This window comes from Choloepus didactylus, chromosome 2 (assembly GCF_015220235.1).
Source record: "Choloepus didactylus isolate mChoDid1 chromosome 2, mChoDid1.pri, whole genome shotgun sequence".
In the NCBI taxonomy this organism is placed as follows: Eukaryota; Metazoa; Chordata; class Mammalia; order Pilosa; family Megalonychidae; genus Choloepus; species Choloepus didactylus.
In genome coordinates, this window is record NC_051308.1 from 118243434 (window position 1) to 118257155 (window position 13722).

The 13722-nt window shown below is 42.3% G+C and overlaps 1 protein-coding gene across 6 annotated transcripts in view; it reads right to left on the reverse strand.

Annotated features, from left to right (window-relative positions):
* The window catches only part of BCL9 (BCL9 transcription coactivator), a 92089-nt gene that overhangs the window by 21126 nt on the left and 57241 nt on the right, over nt 1–13722 (reverse strand). The window contains exon 1 of one of the 6 annotated variants that reach the window (XM_037826204.1): nt 2621–2845. The exons of the other annotated variants lie outside the window; for them this stretch is intronic. The gene's annotated coding sequence lies outside the window, so the exon portion shown is untranslated. Of the gene's footprint in view, nt 1–2620; nt 2846–13722 lie in introns of those variants that run through there. 6 annotated transcript variants of the gene reach the window in all.

Sequence of the window (13722 nt, forward strand, 5' to 3'; positions counted from 1 at the left end):
GTTCACTAAGGCAGACTGACAAGTAAGTCTTTCCACCAACATTATTGTATAGTTGAAGCAAATTAAGCTGCCAGGAAGCCAAGTAACATGTCCAAGGTCACACAAATTTGGGGCTGGCATCAGCCTGGGTTAGTGCTCACAGCATCTATATTCCCACTCTCCCACAGGGACCTTTGCTTACATTTCTGCAATTGTCATCACTCCCACTGTCCTGCCACTGTGTGTGTGTGTGTGTGTGTGTGTGTGTTGGGGGTAGGGTGGGGATGGTATCACCTTTCAGAACTAATAGAAAACCTAAGCCTAGACAATAGAACAAGACAGATACACAAGGTACTCCTTTTTGTTCTTGATCAAACATGTTGCTACACTTGCTACAAAAGCTGAATTTAAAAGCAAAAAAAAAAAAAGGTTAGGCTAAACAATTTCTCATTCTCAGAGTTGTTCAGAGTACTTCATAGATGGGCATTAACTTGTTAAATGTCGCAACATATTGCACGTGGACAGGGAAGGTGGTATCACCACTTCACAAATGGGAAAACTAGAGAATACAAGAGATTTATTCAAAGTCACAAATAAGTCAACACGGAAAGCCAACTTCTTAATTCTGAGTTCAAGGCCCTAACCACTGTGATATGTCACGATTATCAAATATTTAGCTGATTATAATGTTTAAACCACCTCTGTTTCTTTTTCTTTTTTTTCCTACAAGCCAGACAGCATTTTCCTTTGATTCACAGAAGTGGACACTTGTGAAGGCTGTAGGAAAAACATTCTTTAGAATAAATTCCGGTGTACACAGGTACTTTTTCGGTTGTGCTAGTCAGCTAAGGATCCAGATCAGGAATCATTAGCTCAAGCACCAATATGTAACCACTTTCCTTATATAAAGAGAACAGTATAGAAACTGTTCTTTCACCTTTCAGCTAATGACCTCCCTATCTTATCTACCATAAAACTTTTGGCTCTATTATTATCTCATATTCAACACTATTATAAATATTCTAATAGTTCAATAGCATATGCCCAGGTTCTAAAACTACCAAATGTCACCCTGCCTAGTCTCTACTGTAAATTTTCTCTTCTTACCCAAAGCATCAAACAATTAATGGAACCCTCACTCCTCAAAGCATCCCAATCCTACCTAACTAATGACTCTTTTATTAACCCATCTGTCTTTAACAGCTTGTGTCTTTTTCAAATGTTTGAGTAGGAGCCTTTTCATAAACTTTTACTTAGGATCGTAACTTTATTCATATGTTTCTTCTTGCTAAAACTTCCCAAATCACTAGCATTCATTCACAAAACAAAACCAACAGATGATGTTGCACACTCCATGAGAAGTCAAAGGTTCTTAACTTATGCCTGAATCTTACCCACCAACATCCTCTGCCCCACCCCCCTCTTCCCCACCCCACCCCCCATCTCGCAACTGTGTTATTACTTATTCTTTCTACTGGCTACATTTACAAGAGCCCTAACCTCTGACACAAAAAATGAACAATTAATTCTTAAATGTATCAAATGCTTACACATGCCCCATCACACACCACTGACCAAAATGCAACTCGTTGCATAGCCACTCAATCATTTTCCCACCTGAAGCCAATGGCAGGGATCTAACTATGTTTACCTTACCCAAAGTTTAACTGCACTAACTCTGTCTCACCCTGTCCACCAAGAAACAGTTATGTCCACTTCTTTCCTTTGTCTAATAACTTTACTGGGCTCCAATTTAAGCTCTAGATCACTTTTCTCTATCAGTTAAACCCAGTTCTCCCTTACCTTCCTGCAAACCATGCTCTTGGAGGACAGATTTCAGGCCTCCTCCTTCCATGCTTGGTAGACTTCACATAAGGCCCCCAGTTACTTTTACATGCCCCTGGCCCCTTCCTCTTCTTCCCTCTGAATAAGCAACCCTGCAGTCGTTTTCCTTAGTTTAGCTCCTTTTCACAAGACTCACCCAACACTAACCAATGACATCTTAATAGTCTTTGTAACTTTCAAAGACCAATGACTAGAGGCTTCACTTGGGAAATCGCTGAAGTGTCCCGCGACCCCCACAATGACTCAGTGACCGAAACATCGCCAACTCACCTGCTGGAGCTCTTTACTAATCATACATTCTTTTTAGCTTTCACCTCCCCCCACCCTTCAACAAGTCCTTGCCTGCAAACTCCCCTTTACCTTTATCCACCTCCGGGGTCTTACAGACCCCATGAACTCAACCCAAATTCCCTTGTTTAACTCTCCATTTTGTCTCTCCTACACCACTTCATCACAGGACCCTGAGACCGTTCTATCTCCTCATTCAGCCTCTCCAAGCACTGCTTGGGACACAGCCTCCAGAAAATCGGGAGAAGCCCCCATCTCCCCACTGCCTTCTGTACGATGGGCAGAGGACGCCCCGCGCCTCCCCCCACATACTCCTCGGGACTCAACTCACTACTCACTAAATCCGCAACCGCGACCCCCGCCCCTTTTCTCCCCTCCCCCCAAAGGCTCTCCCCGGCTGTGGCTGCCCCTGCCCCCAAACCGGCTTAAAACACGCGGACGCGGACCCGATCCCCCCCTTCCCGGGCTCCGGTCCTTCCCCTCCCCCTACCCCCGAGGTGCCACTTACCCCGAAGGCAGGACTGGGGAGGGGGAGGAGGAGCGGAGTGGGGGAAGGGGCTTCGGTCCGGGGCGGCTCTCAGCCCCGGGGGGCCGGGGCCGGGGCCAGCGGCGGCGGCGGCGCAGCGTCTCCCCCCGGCGGCGGCAGCGGCGGCGGCGGCGCCGTCCCACTCCCACAGGCACACATAGGCTCCATTGTCCGCCGGCGCCTCCCCCTTTCCGGCTCCCCGCTCCGGGTACCGCCCCTTCCCCTCCCCTCGGCCGTCCCCCAGCCGCACCGCGCCACGAAAGGTACAGCGAGCCCCGCCTCGGACGCGAGCTGAGAGGCGCCCCCTCCCCCGGCCCCGACATCCCGCCCGGCGGGGGAATGGTGGCCGCCCCTCCCCGCCTCAGCGCCCAGCCCCGCCGCCGGGAAGGACCCGCCCCCTCCAGGGGAATGTCACTTTTCCCCCTCCCGGAACGCGCGCAATGGTACCAACCCGGCCGCTTCCTCCTCCCCGTCCCCCGCCTTCCTAGAGGCCCCGCCCCCTACCGCGCCCCGCCCACCAAGTAGCCTCGCCTCCTCGACCCCCGCCCCTCCCTCGGATATTTTACTATGGGACCGCCCACCGCCGGCACCAGTTCTGTTTTGCATGACCACGCCCACCAAGTCCCCTCCTCAGTTTGTCACCCGGCCAGAGGTGACACCCACTCCCCATCTTAAAGAGGCAGAGCCCTCCCTCTTTCTCAACTAAAAGGACCTCCCCAAGGGCCTGCCTGTTGGGAGGTGCATCCAGGGTGGGTGTCTTCTTTCCCGCACCCTCCTCCTCACGCCCACACTCACCCCAACCTCCCCATCGCCTCACGCAGCACTGGGGAGCAATCGAAGGGGACTAGAAAAGGCGCGGAGGCGGGGGGGGGGAGGGGCAGAGTGCGATTTGGCCATCTTTGACAGAAACGAATTGGGAGATTCTGAGGAAACGGGTCTTTCCCTCACACTTCCCTGCTGACCTGGTCATACGTAGTCCTCAGTCTTCAAGGCCACCCCTCCCACGTCCAAGATGCAATTCCACCCTGTCCCCATACCTTTCTGTCCCTTTTCTTCACCACTCGGTCTCTGCACTGTCTTTGCCATTTCCGACTTTCTCCCATCCTAAGGGAGCAGGCCTCTCTCGGGGTTACACCGTCCAAAGCAGATTCTCTCCAGGGTCCTGCAGACATGACTGGCACAGGATTTCTCTGTCCCCATCGGGCCCAGCCCAGCTTGGCTCATTCATCGCTTCCTCGTACCGGGAGAGGACCTTCTGCCCAAATCACGGATTCGCTTCACAACCACTTTTTAATCGCAGTATCGCCCCCCCCCCCCGATTTTTCAGAAGTCCTCTGCTCTGGAGAGCTCATGGCTGTCCATCCCAGCACTATCCCTTGTGAAGTGAAGTGAGAGGGTGGCCCATTAGATCGCACTTTTTTTCAGAAGGAAAAATGACGGCATCATGTTGAGCGCAAGCTGCTTGAACTAAGCTTAGATCCCGGCTACTTGGGTTTTATCGTGCTGTCCTTGTTGATGCTGTGACCATCCGTTATTACAGTCCTGGCTGCTCCAGGTCCCTCCCCCAAATACACTGTTGTTACATCTCTGGCATGTTTGTGCTTTGTAAAGTCTTGATCTAAGATGCTTCTGTGCATGTGCGCTGGCCCCACAGTTTTTCTAAATCATTAGTTAAGTGAAGACTCATGCTACAATGTACTGCTTATTCTCCCTAAAGATAGATGCAGGCAGCATGACCAAGACAACCAGATAAATTTTCTTCTGCTTTTGCATCTGTCTTCATGATTTTGATCAGGTTACTTATTTCTATGTGTGTTTCCCTTCGATAAAATAGAAAATCTTCCTTGTGGCAAACTTTTAACCAAATGGTGCTGGTTGTAAAGGATCGTACAAGAGCACTAAATGATAAAACGCGTATACTTCTTTCGAAACTATTTACAACTCTTAGCTATAAGTTTCAATACCATGTCTCCCCCCACTTAGATTCTATGTAAAACTGTAGCAAGATGTTTTTTTCTTTGTCTTCAGTTATGACAGAATATAAATTAAATAAAGAAAAAAAGGCAGTAGTAAGCATACACAATATAAATCTTAAATCGTTTGAAGCATTCCAAATAGGAAACAATTAAAATAAAATGTTTTTTGTCAAGTTTCAACCACAGAATATTTGGTCTAACATAGCTAAGAACCTCTGCAAAAGAAGGCAAGAATCAAGTATCGACATAAGACAATCAAACCCAGGAACATGCAAGAAACATTTGGGATTGCTAATGCAGGTGGAAGGAAGGGAATACAGATTATATCTGTAAGAGGAAACCAGTGCCAAAATAGGCTCTGTGCTGGGATGTTCCAGACCCCATCACCTCTGCTCAGCAAGCTCATAAACAAAGTCATTATTAACAATACCACACATGAAAAAATGTCTTAACAGTTTTGTTAGGTGTTAAAACCTCACTCAACCATATGTGTCATCGTTCAAAATTATTTACTGAACCAGAAGAAAAATGCAACTGAATATTAAATGTGTGACACTATGGTAAAAGAGCAATAATATTGAGAATTTAAGCATGCTAAAATGTCATGAAATCTAAAGGTTAGAGTTTCCATAGTAATGTTAACTTGGCTGTATTGCACATGGGATAGAAATGCTTTTTCAAATATTATTTACTCTATTAAATAGTTTACTAGAATTTTTGCTCTCTGAATCTTCCAATTTCCATGCGTTTCCATCTCACTTCAGAAAGAATTCTATTTTGCTGTATGGGGATCTAGCACACTGTATTTACATAAACATTAATGGATAATAACGGAATCATTCTTTAAAGCATCCTATTAATAAAAGCTTCAAACTCTCTCTGCTACTCTGGAAATTCTAAGATAAGAAAGCAATTTTTTTAGCCAAATGGTAAAATTGTTTGAATAATAATAATAATGGCTTTTGACACTAAAGAGACCTGGGTTCGATTTTTTACATTCTGAAATTTGTATCTCATTGATAATGACAGGTACTCGCTGTGATGCAAGCATGGATAATGTAAGTTTGGCTTCTTAGTTCTTCAACTAAACATACACAGCATCTCTACTATTTAAGTTTGCCTCCAGTCTTTTCTACCTGTAAGCTCCACTTCCAAGATGCTTTTGTTTCCTCAGCTCTTAATAAACTGAAACCTAAATTTTTGTGTTGGAAGGAATGCCCCTTCCCTTTTTAGAGATGAGAATTCTAAGGATAAAAGTTTAATGACTTGCCAAGGTTATGCTGATATGTAGGGACTAGAATTTAAGTCTAACACTCCTCAGCACTGCTCTAACATGCAAGAATTGTTCATTCTTAACAGTATTTATTATTGTAGGAGAGAACATGAAGTTCTACCTTAAGAATGATGAAATTAAGACTCAGAAAGGTTGAGCCCACTCAGCCAGCTGGTGCTAGGGTTGTAATAGACCCTAACAAATTCTTGCCTGGTCAAAACCCTCAGTTTGTCCATGAGTTCCTCCTGCTTGTACTGTTTCTTACCAATTCATCTACCTTATTGTCCAAACCAAAACTGACAGAATTTCAACCCCAAAGGAATACTACCAAGAAAGTCATTAATGACTGAAAATGAATCCTAGAATGGAATGGCATCTCTTGACTTTTATAGTGCTGCTGTCTCAATGCTATAACAGAATATTTACGAAATGATTTCTTCTTTAGGTTGCCCTGGAGCAGAAACAACTCTCCCGATCCTGTCATCAGTCCATTAAAGTCAATGGGGTATGACCCAAAGCTTCATCCATGATGGGAAAATTTAAGGGCCAATTGTCTCTTTTGTAAGGTAGAAGTCAATATTCCCACCTCCTTCCCTCCTGCAGCTTCACCTGGGGTCACTGGCATTCTGATGAGAGCCTTGGGTTTTACTCAATTTCATCACCACATTACTGCATTCCACACCTGGGAATCAGAGGTACTTCAACTGCCAAGTTCTTACCATCTGTGATATGACATTCAGATCCCTTAAGTAGGCATGACCAGTGTTTCCCCCTTCTTTTCACCCTCAAATCTATATGGTTGTGCCTTGTACGTAACCCCTCTGCCTTCTAAAGTTCAAATTTTGTGGCCTTCAGTCTGCCATTTCCTGAGCCCTAAATGGCTGACATATCAATGTTGATCCCCTTCTCCACTTTTCCACTTTAACCATAGTCCCTCATGGCTTAACAAGAAACAACCCAAGTGTGCCATGTGCTATAACCATTTCTCATCAAATCTCTTGATCTTCAAACTAGTTCTTCACATCTGTCCTTATAGTTCCACTTCCCTTTTCCTCTTCAATTTCCACTAATTTGCTATTTCATTTCTCATTAATAACTTTTTTCCTAACAATAATTCTAAGCAAGTATCTCTACTATTTCACTTCCTTTTCCTAGACATTTCCCTAGGAACTTTGACCTTCAGATACACCTATTTTATTTTTCCAGGGTTCTGCCTTTACTGCTGGACTCTTCCTGCTTCATTCAATTAACCTCCTTCAACTTCTCTGTAATTGCTACCCACCCATTTCAGCTTTGACTGCATCTCCATGTTTTTCATCTGGATTGCTCTGACTAGCCACATTGCCTTCTTGGAACCCTTAACCATCCACCATTCCAGCAATGGAAATCCCTCACACTGGGATAACCCCACAGTGTTTTGTTTCCATTCCTGAGCTGCCAGGCATTGCTAGAAAAAAAACATAAAGTGAAGAAAATGAATTCTAACCAAAATGTAGGCAATGAAACCTCAGCTGATATTCATTACTTATTAGTTGGCGATCCTTTCATGTATCTTCATTGCCTCCTAGATCACTTCCCATAGCAATTATTCCAAATTTTATCCACACTTTTCCTATGTTGCAAAACCCATCCTGTTATCTCCTCCCACCACCTAAGGGCCTTGCTCAGTTAGTGTCCTTCCATTGACTTCTTACCCTTTGCTTGAATAGCTTCAGTAACATCTTTCATATACCAATAATCCTTTTTCCAATTTTTTTCCGCAGTTTATGCAAAGAGTAACCTACATTCCCTGCTACCACAATTCCCTCTCTCTTCCTCTGTAATTGACCTAACCATTCTACCAAATGTTCTTTGTAATATCACCAAACTTCATCACCAAATACATCTAACGAATATCCTTTCATCTCTGAGTCTCTTTTTTGGTTTTGAATTCCAAGATATGACAATATTCTGGTATTGCCTTCTTTATTGATTTAATTTTTCCTTTTGCCTCCTGAATGCTGACGTTCCTTAAAGTTCTTGGTTCTTTGATCTTTTCCTTCTCCAATCCTCCCCAGGAGATCTCTCACACTCTTCTCACTTCAGCTATCCTCTTTGCAGATGACCAGCACATCTACTGGTCTAGCTCAGACCTCTCTCTTGAACTGAAACCCTGCATTTCTATCCATTTGTCTTGCCCCTCTAGAGATTCATTAACATGCACCCCTACCATACACACACACACAAACTTGCCGTCTTTCAAAATTGTCTTACATCTAAATTCCCTCTTTAACTTAGTTTCAAAACTTTGAAGTCATCCTGAATTAAAACACCTCTCTGCTTATGGTATCTTCTCAGTCACCTATGTCCTTAAGTTCTTCCTTAAATCAATTTGTTGTTTTCTGTTCTCATGTTGGGACTATTGCAATATCCTCCAAATAGACAATACTGCCTCCAGCCTCTCCCCCATCAGTCAATTCTATACTCTTTCCATATAGATCTTCCTAAAAAAAATTTACATACATTATAGTTAATTCAGTACCTATTCTTCTCTCATTATTTAAGCCCTAACTGTTTCTTCTGGACACAACCAGGGCCTCCCCATACCCTAAAATCACAACAATATGGTATAACAGAAACCATATTGGCTTTAGAGTAATGTGGACCTGGGTTTGAATATTGGATTACATTTTATTAGCCAAATAATTTTGGGCAAAAAAAAAGTTATTTTCTTTCTCTTCATTTTAGTGGTAGATTTTTGTATTACTCATTTATAACATAGCCTAGATATGCAAACATTTAATACCACCTCCCTCTTATTGTACTTCCTAGTGTTCCCCCATTTCCTGAGAGCAGAGTCTTACACGTCTTTGTGTTTTTTCAGTCATTTATTCATTGTTATATTTATTAAGCATCAACTGAGTGCAGGGCATCATGGGGGATACCAAAGTGAAACAAACACCCAATTCCTCCCTTAAGGTATAATCAGATTTGTATGGAGGATTCTTTCACTTAGAAAAAAAAAAGTTAGTAGGTTCCTACTATGTGCCAAGTATAGTGCAAAGTACTGAAAATTCAAATAAGTGTAAGACATGTTCCCTGTTATTGGGATCTGGAATCTATCTAGCTGGTAATACTGACAAGTAAACATGTATAATCAATTATAATAAGTGCTATGATATGGATAAGTACCAGGTGTTTGGGGCACACAGGAGAGGTATCTAATCCAGACAGGAAAGTCAGAGAGAGTCAGTAAGACTTGAGTTTAGGATTCCTAAAGAATGCATAGGAATCAGCAAGGGCAAAGGCTCAGCTGTGTGATGATACATATAACCAACCAAAATACAAGATAGAAAGTAACAGATAAATAGCAGAACAGAGGCAAAAAGTACAATGGCAATCCGAGAATATGTTATTATTTCCATCATCCAGGGCAGGGGAAGGAATATGCATAAACTGCTTCCTGGAAGTGTAGGCATTTGAGCTAGCCTTGAAGGCCGGGCTGATTCAGACATGCAGTGGGGTAGATGCCTCTTTGCATAGCACAACACGCAGTGCACTGCATACAACAGGCACAACGCTTTGTCTGCTGTGGTGGTAATGATGATGATGTTGATATTTAGGATTTTCTCATGAAATTGGTTCCTCTGTCTTCCCAGACTGCTTACAAAGGGAGACTCATGACTCAGCAGAGCCATTTCTAGGTGGAGGGGCTCTCGCTCAGACTACCTGGCTTCGAATCCCAGCTCTGCCACTAACTGGCATGTGATCTTAGGAAGATTACTTAACCTCTCTAGGCTTCAATTTTCTCTTCCATAAAGTGGAATGATGACAATATTTTCCTCACAGAGTAATGAGAGCAATCAATGAGTTACTGCATGTAGATACTTAGAAATAGTGCCTCATACTTAGTAAGTGTCCAATGAATGTTAGTTATTATTATGTGAAGTCATCTCTGGATTGTTCACAATGGAAATGGCCTTGGAAGAGATCCAGGGGCACTGAAAGGCTCATACCTTCAATACTTCATTCATTCTCTCACCCAATCTTACTAATTGGTATCTCCTCAATTCTTCTGACACACTCCTTTGAATTCTGCCATTAGAAGTTCATACCTTTGGATTTAAGATGATACTTCCTTAAGCCCTTGGGAAAGGTAATACTATAAAGGGTTAGCACCCGATTTATTTTAATGACTTACCTGGTCAAATCTTTATTCTCCTTTACTGCTAACTGCACTGAGGGAATAGCAATATTGTGAGGAAGAAAGACAGAGCTAATTCTGAAACATGGAGAATTTTCCCAGAAATTCAAGCTAGAAGGAGATACTCAGAGGGATTACTGAGGGCTGTCAGTCCTCTGATATTAGGGGAAGGTAGTGAGTTTGGGGAGAGAAGCCAAGAAGTAATGAAGAAAACAAAAACAAGCAGTGCTAACTTTGATTTTGGGACTCTTCGGCAAGGCCCCTTTCTCTACTCTGAAGAATAAATAAAATTCCACAGAGTTTTGGAATAAGTAATTTTGCTTATGATTAGTCTTGAATCTATATAAGTGATCAAGAAACCCCCAATTTTAAAATCTCATAATGATTTTTATATGTTTGCTTTCTTAATTACTGCTTATCAATTCAGAATTAATAAGCACCTACTATGTGTCTAGTGTCAAATTAAGTCGAGTGAGAGTCTCATTACAAGCTGAAATCCCCATCAGGAACCTTACAGGCCAGCTGAGAAAGCAAGAAACAAAACAAAACAAAAACCACCACCATCACCAACAATTCCTAAATTGAATTTTGGGCACAAAACAAACTATAGACTTCCAGGGAAAGAAAAGAAATGAGTAGAGTTGGAGTAATAAGTGATAATCTCATGAAGGATTAGAAGTTGAACTGGTCCTTGAAGAATAAGATTTGGGCAGTTTCAGGAGGGGAGGATAATCCAGGAAGGAGAGACCAGGGACAAGGCCAGAGACTGAAAAGAGCACAGCATGTGTGTGGACAGGGAGCCACAGAATGATTCTAGTAAAGGTAATTATAAACAATCACAGGAGCTAATGTTTACTGTGTTTAGTTTATGTGTGCAGCAAGCACTAGTCTAAGTACTTTATATCATCTCATTTAATACACACAACAATCCTCCGAAGTATGATCTGTGTTTCCCATTTTACAGATGAGGGGCTGGATACTTGGAGAGGTGAGTAAAGTCGTGCAGCTAGAGAACGGTGAAGCTGAAACTAAAACCCACACCTGTCTGACGTGAAAGTTCTTAACCACTGCTCTCTCTGGCCTCCCTCCAGTGGGGATGTTGTGATGTACGGGAGAATATGATTGGATAAGTAAAGTGGGAATACATTACAAAGAATGTAATTTAGAGAACATGTATAAGAAGGCTATGTTGTGAGTTCTTATTAATAAAGCTATGGTTTACCAAACAATAACAATAAAGCTACAGTTTACCAGACACCACCTATGGAACAGAACCATCCCTCATAGTATCACGTGATTTTGATTTATCACATATGATTTATGCTTATACCCTTTTTACAGATGAGAAAATCAAAATGGAAACATTAAATGATTTGCCCAAACTTCACAAACATTAAATGGCTTGGTCAAGTTTTGAATGCTAGGAGGCTGCAAAGTCTGTGGTTTTGCTGCTATCCTGCATAGCCTCTATCCTTGGGCAATGGAAAAACCACACAAAAATAACCACTGCAATTTGCATGGTATCATCAAAGCATTTTCATATCCATAGCCACATCTGATACATATGATAGCCATGGCTTAGCAGGTAGTCACACAGTCATGAACAATTATAATAGTAATAATAATCATTAAAATAATAACATTCACCAGCACTGTGAGTGCTTACCATATACCTGGCACTGTGCTCAGGGTTTTTCATGGATTGTGTAGTTGGCTTATAGCAACTCCTTACCTAGGAGAGGAGGAAACAGGGTCAGAGAGGTTAAGTAACATGATGAAGGTGTTGGGCTCAGATAAGTCACAGAACTAGTTCAAAATCATGTGACAATGAGTGATGATTTGTGGGCTAGAACACAGACTCCCTGATTCTACATCTGTGTCCTTTTTACATCATTATTCTAGCAATTGATCTGTAGGATTTGAAGAAAAAGTTACGACAGGCAACAAGAGCTGCTAGAAGATTGTTCATAGAAATTTAAGAGTGAAATGATGCAGACCTAGGCAGGGTGGTGCAAGGGAGAATGCAGAGGGGCAAATCCAGGCACTATATGAGGAAGGCCATAGCAGCTCACTTCCACAGCACTTAAACAGAAGAGAAAGGCAGAGTAGCTTATGTTAGGTTTCAAGCCATAAATTTGGTGGAAAGGGGGCACTGTGGTCAGAAATGCAAGTGGTTCAAATATGCCACTGGTGCACAATGAGATACCACTACACACCAACTAGGACGGTTATAATAAAAAGCCAGACAATACTATGTGTTGGTGAGGATGGGGAGAAACGATAACTCTTATACATTGCTGGTGGGAAATAAACTGTTACAACCACTTTAGAAAATACTTTTAGCAGTTTCTTAAGAAGTTAAACATAAATTTACCATGTGACCCAGCAATTCCACTCCTAGGTCTCTACCAAAGAGAAATAAAAACATATGACCATACAAAGACTTGCATCTGAATATTCATAGCAGCATTATTTGTAATAGCCAAAAAGTGGAAACAATCTAAATATCCATCAACTGATCAATGGATAAATAAAATGTGATATATCTATACAAATGCTATATCATTCAGCAAAAAAAGGAACAAAGTACTGATACATGCTACAACATGTAACATTATGTTAACTGAAGGAGGCCAAATGCAAAAGACTACATATTGTATAATTCATTACATGAAATATCCAGAACAGGCAAATCCATAGAGACAGAAAGCAAATTAGTGGTTGTCTGGCGTTAGGGTCAGGAATGGGGATTGACTGCAAATGAATCTTTTTTGGGTGAAGCAAATGCTCTAAACCTGGATTTTGGTGATGGTTGCATTAACACTGTAAATTTACAAAAAACCCGTTGACTCATGCACTTAAAACAGGTGAATTTTATGGTATATAAATTATACCTCAGGAAAGCTGGTTTTTTTTGTTTGTTTGTTTGTTTTTTAAATGAAACTGGTTTGTGAAAGAAGTAGAATAAAATTCAGCCTCCACTGGACATTGAAATGCAGATATCCTGTCAGGTGAGGGGGCAGGCTGGAGATAGAGAGGTAAGAGCTGAAGCAATAAAAATGAATGAGCTTACCAAAGGAAAAGGTACACAAGAGGAAAGGAAGTTGTCAAGGGCAAAACCTTGGATGCCACTCATAAGGAAGCAGGGATGGTGGTTTGCCTAGACTAATATGGTGCTCATCCTGGTCGCAGTCTCACCTGCTAATATGAAAATTTTCTTGTGATTTCTAAGCAAGTACCCATGGAGAGCAGAAGTAAGTGCTCCATGGCATGGCAAACAGTAGGGTAAATCTGTCTGGGGAAAAATTGCCTCTAAGTGACTAAAATATATGAGGATAACTGGGAATGGACTAAATATGTTCCCTGTGTTTTTATGCTAAGAAGACAACTGCACAAACACTTTTGCCCAAATTACAAGTAATATCAGCATTAGGGAGTTCGGTGCTTCAAGAGCAATGGTATTTCATTTAGTCTCTAACTACCGAGAAGGATGGAGATTATACTGGACCACCCCTGGAACTGGGCTCTTTGAGTTTAGAAAGAGCTAGCAGAGACCCTCAGGCAAACTTGGCACTGCTTTCCCGCCTCTGAAGACACAGACCCCCTCCACCTAGTCTGCCACCCCCTCACTTAGAGCTTTTGGGAGGGGATG